The sequence below is a fragment of the Dendropsophus ebraccatus genome, chromosome 1 (genome assembly GCF_027789765.1).
Source record: "Dendropsophus ebraccatus isolate aDenEbr1 chromosome 1, aDenEbr1.pat, whole genome shotgun sequence".
In the NCBI taxonomy this organism is placed as follows: Eukaryota; Metazoa; Chordata; class Amphibia; order Anura; family Hylidae; genus Dendropsophus; species Dendropsophus ebraccatus.
Window position 1 is genome coordinate 194,179,305 of NC_091454.1, and position 7,746 is coordinate 194,187,050.

The window sequence follows — 7,746 nt, forward strand, 5'->3', positions numbered from 1 at the left end:
TTTTCCTCCACTTAACCTACTTTGACCCTCACTAGAGATGAGTGAATCTCGATAATACTCGGGATTGTCCAAACCTGACCATGTGGCATTAGATTACCGGTGGCTACAGAAGTTGAATGCATCTCTAAGGCCTCCATAGGCTGTATCTAGGTTCTCCAAGACTCCTTAAGGCTGAATCCAACTTCTTCAGCCACCGATAATCAAATGCTGCATGCTTGTGTTCAGATGAACCAGAGTGTGCTCGAGATTCACTCAACTCTTCTCAACACCAAAAATATGCACACTACATACAGAATTTCCTATTGATAGTATAACTGGGGTACTTGTCTATACTTTACTAGTCCACCATACCTTATTTTGTGTTTCCTTATAAAGTCACCAAGAACAGATGACGGAACCTTGTTAGGCTATTTAAATTCTTCACTACCCCAGTTATACAATTAATGTCCATAACTTTCTCTGTGAAATATGTTCACGTAGTGAAGTTAAAATTACTTTTCTTTGCGATTTATGACTCTAATTTCAACCAACTGACCCATTGTACAACCTCTCTGAGCCTCTCATCTTCTTTGGCTTTGCTTTCCTATGAAGTACCAGCAGTAATGGAACATCCAGCCCTGTTCCCTGAAGGTGGCAAATGTGTAGCAATAGAGTCGGTAATTCATGATGATTCAGTCATGGGTTGTTTGGGTGGTAATTCATTAGTTGGTTTTTAAAAAATCCAAAGTCTTTTTAATCAGCATAGACTATGGAGCAGGGGTGCACAACCCTTCATGATGTTAGGCCATATTACTGTTTTCCAAGGAGACACAATAAAAATTAAAGAATACCTTCCCCTACGGCCACTGTAGGATCAGCTGTGAATTCCACTGTGAACACAAACATTTGGGTATCCATAGCAATGAACACGCAATAATTAAAATGAGCGTAAACCCAAAAGGTTCGGAATGGAGGTAGTACACATTTTCGTCATAGTGCGTTTGGATATGGAAAGTTCTGGGTTCAGAGTCAAATTCACCACTGTTCCGGGCAGCAGTCGTAGTTACAGGTTCTCTTTAAGCATCCTACAATGCTTACTTGCGTCTCTACTACAAGACGGAAGCAGATTCCATCTAAATGTGTTATTACCCGGTAATAATATACTCACTAATAATGCCCCTTTGCCCCAATGTTCTCTGTTGTGCCCCCATACTGTAGTTATAGTGTACCCTCCTGTGCTCCCATAAAGTTATTTTGCCCCCCTATGCCCACATATAGTTATAATGTCCCCAGCTTTAACTCATGAGGTTACAATGTGCATTGTTGTGGTCCCATATAGTTATAATGTCTTCTGTACTAAAATTGCTCCATCATGGCCGAATAGGAAGAAAAAAAATACTCGATTGCAGTGATGAACAGAGTGGCTTTTCTCTTCAAACCTTTAAACTATGAGTCCTAGGGATGGGATCACCAGGCAAATGCAATGACATCATATCATCGACCCAGCTAATAAGAGGATCAAGTCCCTGGTGGCCCTTTGGCTTCAGACCTGACATTACCTCCATCTAAAATGCTCACTGTCCAGAGGGGAACAGAAAGCAGAGATTAGCAGGGGCAGCAGTAGCAAATTGGGAAAGTAAGAAAAGTTTGAACTGGGAATACCCCTTTAAGCTTTTTCATTTGTTTTTTGCAAAAAAGTGGATGTATGTGTCTTTATCCATTTTGATCCGTTTTGTCTATTGAATTCATATATATATATATATATATATATATATATATATATATATATATATATATATATCATAAAAATCAAAGTCTGTCTTTCTGTCTGTCCTTCTGTCTGTCTGTCTGTCTGTCCTCTATAGACTTCCAAACGCCTGAACCGTTTGACCCCAAATTTAGCCCACAGATACATTGGGTGCCTGGGAAGGTTATTGCGAAGGTCCCGTCCCCGCCAGATGTACAGGAGGGGAGGGGGAGGGGAAAGAGAGGCGCCCCATAGAGATGAATTGGAAAATCTCCTCACTGCAAACACAGGTGATATAATTAGCTGCAGCAGACACGGCAGTTGGAGCCTTAGCAACCAATAGGATTACTGCTTTCATTTTCACAGGGAGCAATGGTTGCTAGGGAAGCTGCCTCACAACATCCACAGTAATAACTGGTAGACCCCCTACTCCATCTATACAGTACATGCAGGGGCGTAGCTAATGACTCCTGGGCCCTGGTGCGAGAGGTCAACTTGCCCCCCCCCCCCTTCCTCGACCAAGTGATGCTATTGGCATATGTGTATAATATATATATATACACACACCAAGAGAGATATTACGAATAACGATCTTAAGATAGGAAGAGAAAATATTATCACCACACATATTACCGCCATATTGTTACTGACCAAATCCTGTATACTAAGACCAATAAAACATAGTACCAGATAGCAAGTAACAAATAATTCCACCACATACTGACTAACACCACCACTGCTACTGACTAACACCACCACATACTGACTAACACCACCACATACTGACTAACACCTCCGCTGCTACTGACTAACACCACCACATACTGACTAACACCACCACATACTGACTAACACCAACGCTGCTACTAACACCACCACCTACTAACACCACCGCTGCTACTGAATAACATCCACTGTACACGTATCACCGCATCCAGTCATATAGAGGTAAACGCAGCTCCACACAGGCTCTAGACACCATATACATTACAGTGCAGTTACATCAGGTGACTCACAGGGGACGTCTTCTCTGATCGGAGTTCTTCCCTCTTCATCTTCTTCTCCATCTGCTCTCGGCCATTATGAGAACTTCTCCGAGCCACGAATCCACAGAATCTGCCAGACAGACATATTAGACTCCTCACTTTGACACCATCATAATCTCTCTACAAACTGCACATTTGTATTGGCCTCATTTAGTGGGTAACCCTGACACTATGTGACCTCCTTATAGTGTATGCCCTATATGTAGCCTCCTTATATATGGTCCCCACTCTGTGTATCCCCCCTTATAGTATATGCCTCCTACTATGTAGCCTCCATATAGATGCCCCCTCTGTGTATCCTCCCTTATAGTATATGCCTCCTACTATGTAGCCTCCTTATAGATGCCCCCTCTGTATATCCCCTCTTATAGAAAGCCCCCTCTCCCCCTATGTTGCCCCCCTTATAGATGCCCCCCCTTATAGGTGGCCCCTTCCCCCCCTTATATATTGCCCCCTTATAGATAGCCCCCTCTCCCACCCTCCTATAGATAGCCCCCTCTCCCACCCTCCTATAGATGGCCCCTTCCCCCCCCCTTATAGAAGGCCCCCTCTGCTATAGATGGCCCCTTCCCCCCCTTATAGATGGCCCACTCTCCCCTCTCCTTATATAGATGGTCCCCTCTCCCCCCCCTTATAGATGGTTCCCTCTCCCCCCCCTTATAGATAGTCCCCCTCTTCCCCCCCTTATAGATGGTCCCCTCCCCCCCTATAGATGGTCCCACTCTTCCCCCCCTTATAGATGGTCTCCTCCCCCCCTCCCTATAGATGGCCCCCCTCCCCCCCTTATAGATACCCCCCCTCTAGAAGGTCCCCCTCTCTCCCCCCTCCTTTATAAATGGCCCCTTCCCTCCTATAGATAGCCCCCTCTTTCCTTTATTAAAACAAATAAAAATAAATAAAAAAAACACACACAACTCACCTAACAACGCGCTCCCCCGGCGATCCTCTTCTTCAGCCTCCGTCTGCCCCGGATCATGCGCTGCTGCCGGGGGTGTCGCGTCCTATCCCCGGCAGCGCGCGCATCATAGAGTTCCCTGTGCTGGGACCTCCAGCACAGGCAGCGTCTCTAATGTGCGCTCACTGTGCCGGAGCAGTGAACTCTATGATGCGCGCGCTGCCGGTGATAGGACGCAACACCCCCGACAGCAGCGCATGATCCGGGGCAGACGGACGCGGCCTCTTGTGACCGCAAGCAACACAATGCTTGCGGTCACAAGAGTGATTGATGAGGGGGGGGGCCTCAGGGGCCCAGCGGGCCCCGCGGGCCCCCCTTGTGGCGGGCCGGGTCGCAGCGGCGACTGCTGCGACCCTGGTAGTTACGCCACTGAGTACATGTATATACAGGACCCCCTACTCCATCTATACAGTACATGTATATACAGGACCCCCTACTCCATCTATACAGTACATGTATATACAGGACCCCCTACTCCATCTATACAGTACATGTATATACAGGACCTCCTACTCCATCTATACAGTACATGTATATACAGGACCCCCTACTCCATCTATACAGTACATGTATATACAGGACCCCCTACTCCATCTATACAGTACATGTATATACAGGACCCCCTACTCCATCTATACAGTACATGTATATACAGGACCCCATACTCCATCTATACAGTACATGTATATACAGGACCCCCTACTCCATCTATACAGTACATGTATATACAGGGCACAACAGGTATACCAAACTGTGACTGGGTAACACTGCTACACCAGACCTGACCAATACCGCCATACTGTGCTGGATAACACTGTCATACCAGACCTGACCAATACCGCCATACTGTGACTGGATAACACTGCCAGACCTGACCAATACCGCCATACTGTGACTAGATAACACCTCCATACCAGACCTGACCAATACCGCCATACTGTGACTGGGTAACACCGCCAGACCTGACCAATACCGCCATACTGTGACTGGATAACACTGCCACACCAGACCTGACCAATACCGCCATACTGTGACTGGATAACACTACCATACCAGACCTGACCAATACCGCCATACTGTGACTGGATAACACTGTCATACCAGACCTTACCATTACCGCCATACTGTGACTGGATAACACTGTCATATAAGACCTGACCAATACCGCCATACTGTGAATGGATAACACCGCCACACCAGACCTGACCAATACCGCTATACTGTGCTGGATAACACTGTCATACCAGACCTGACCAATACCGCCATACTGTGACTAGATAACACTGCCATACCAGACCTGACCAATACCGCCATACTGTGCTGGATAACACTGTCATACCAGACCTGATCAATACCGCCATACTGTGACTGGATAACACTGCCATACCAGACCTGACCAATACCGGCAAACTGTGACTGGGTAACACCGCCACACCAGTCCTGACCAATACCGCCACACTGTGACTGGATAACACCATCATATCAGACCTGACCAATACTGCCATACTGTGACTGGATAACACCGCTATACCAGACCTGACCAATACCACCATACCGTGACTGGATAACACCCCCATACCAGACATGACCAATACCGACACACTGTGACTGAATAACACTGCCATACGGGTAAATACAACCCTGCAGGTATACAGGACACTACAGGTATACAGGACCCCAAAACTATACACTACAAGTGCACGGGACCTCCACAAAACTATATACTACAGGTATACAGGACCCCAAACTTTACACTACAGGTACACAGGACCCCAAAACTATATACTACAGGTATACAGGACCTCCACCAACTATATACTTCAGGTATACAGGACCTCCACCAACTATATACTACAGGTATACAGGACCCCAAACTATACACTACAGGTATACTGGACCCAAAAACTATACACTACAGGTATACAGGAACTCCACCAACTATATACTACAGGTATATAGGACCCCAAACTATACACTACAGGTATACAGGACCTCAAAACCATACACTACAGGTATACAGGACCTACACCAACTCTATAATACAGGTATACAGCACCTTCACCAACTCTATACTACAAGTATACTGGACCCCAAATATACTACAGGTATACAGGAACTCCACCAGCTATATACTACAGGTATATAGGACCCCAAACTATACACTACAGGTATACAGGACCTCCACCAACTCTATACTATAGTTATACAGGACCCTCAAACTATTTACTACAGGTATACAGAACCCCCGAACTATATACTACAGGTATACAAGACCTCCACCAATTATACACTAAGGTATCCAGGACCCTCAAACTATAAACTACAGGTATACAAGACCTCCACCAACTATACATTACAGGTATACAGCACCAACTATATACTACAGGTATACAGGACCCCCAAACTATACAGTACTGGTATACAGGACCTTCACCAACTGTACACTGCAGGTATACAGGACCTCCCTCAACTATACACTATAGGTATACAGCCCCCCCAACTATGCACTACAGATATGAGAGACCCCTAAAAACTATACATTGTGGGTATACAGAACCCCTCCAACTATGCACTACAGGTATACACTAATTCCACTGATTAACTCAGATGAAACAATACCTTTAGCTTGGCCTCCTGGGCACCTTAGAACAAATCTAATTAACACACTGACACTTTATACCCGGGCAGCGCCGGGTACATTTTCTAGTATATTATATATATTAGGGATGGTCCGAACCCGAACACTTAGCATCAGATTCCCATTGTCTGCCCGCTCCGTGCAGCTGGTGGATACAGCGGGAGGACCGCCTGGAAAACTGAGATACAGCCTATGGCTCCCACCCTCTCCACGGAGCGGGCAGACAGCGGGAATCATTTCCGAGAGTTCGGGTTTGGACCATCCCTAATATATATATATATATATATATATATATATATATATATATTTATATTGTGGGGATCAGTCTCAAAAGCAGTCTTTTGATATGAGACCAGCAGCAGGTTTAAAGAAAAATAAGTGGTTTATTGTCCATAACAGCAAACAAAACATACAGCTTTCTTCAGCCAACACCCAGGTATGGAACAGAGTCCGTGAAAACAGTCATTGGCAGTTATGCAACACAGTCAATTGGTTCACATAGGGCTCTCACCCGCATAGACGCTGCCAGACACCAAACAGCTCCTGGAAGTCTCCTTTGGCCTCAGAGAAGCCACACACAGCTCCTTCTCGCCAGCAGCACACTCTGCAGACTGAAGATACACACCCACTCTCAGCTGGTTCTCCCAGGCTTACAAAGGCCACACCAAAACCTGGACCTGGAGTGTGGGAGCAGCCACCCACCCTCTCTTTGGCATGCTCCCATGAAAGACCGTTCCAGACTAAACTGCATTGCAGCCATACTAAATTTTAAATGTGTGCCAGTGGCCTATTGCCGCTGACACCAGTTATCATAGTCTTTCACCTCACCAAGGCCAGGATCCTTGGTGAGACATATCTACCATCTATGACGGTGCCATGCGCCTTCTTACAATATATACACATACGGATTAAAACGGATCCGTTCTTTTAACAGACACAAAAATGAGGTTGTCTACGTTTTTGTTAATGTAAAAAAACTGGTCCGCTTCAATCTTTTTTTTTTTAATGGACCAACGGATGCAATTAAACACATACATCCGTTTTTTCTGTCCGTTTTTCGAACGGATGAAGAAAACGGATTGCAAAATTGTAATGTGAACCAAGCCTACCTGATGCAACCAGTTTATGGGGAGAAGAAGACTTACAAAATGCATCAACAAGTGAAATAGTAGTTTTGTACATCTAGCTGTAAGCAGAAATTGTTTGACTGTCTATGACTCATCTCCAAACCTTCCCATGGGATAAAGAAGGGCAAAGTATTCCTGAACCACCGCCTGAACAATTTCCCCTCAGCTAATCTGTGAAACTCGGTCACATCCTCACACCCTCAGAGAGGGAGATCTCCTTGTATCTTCTACACAGTATCTCTCTGGAGCTTTTA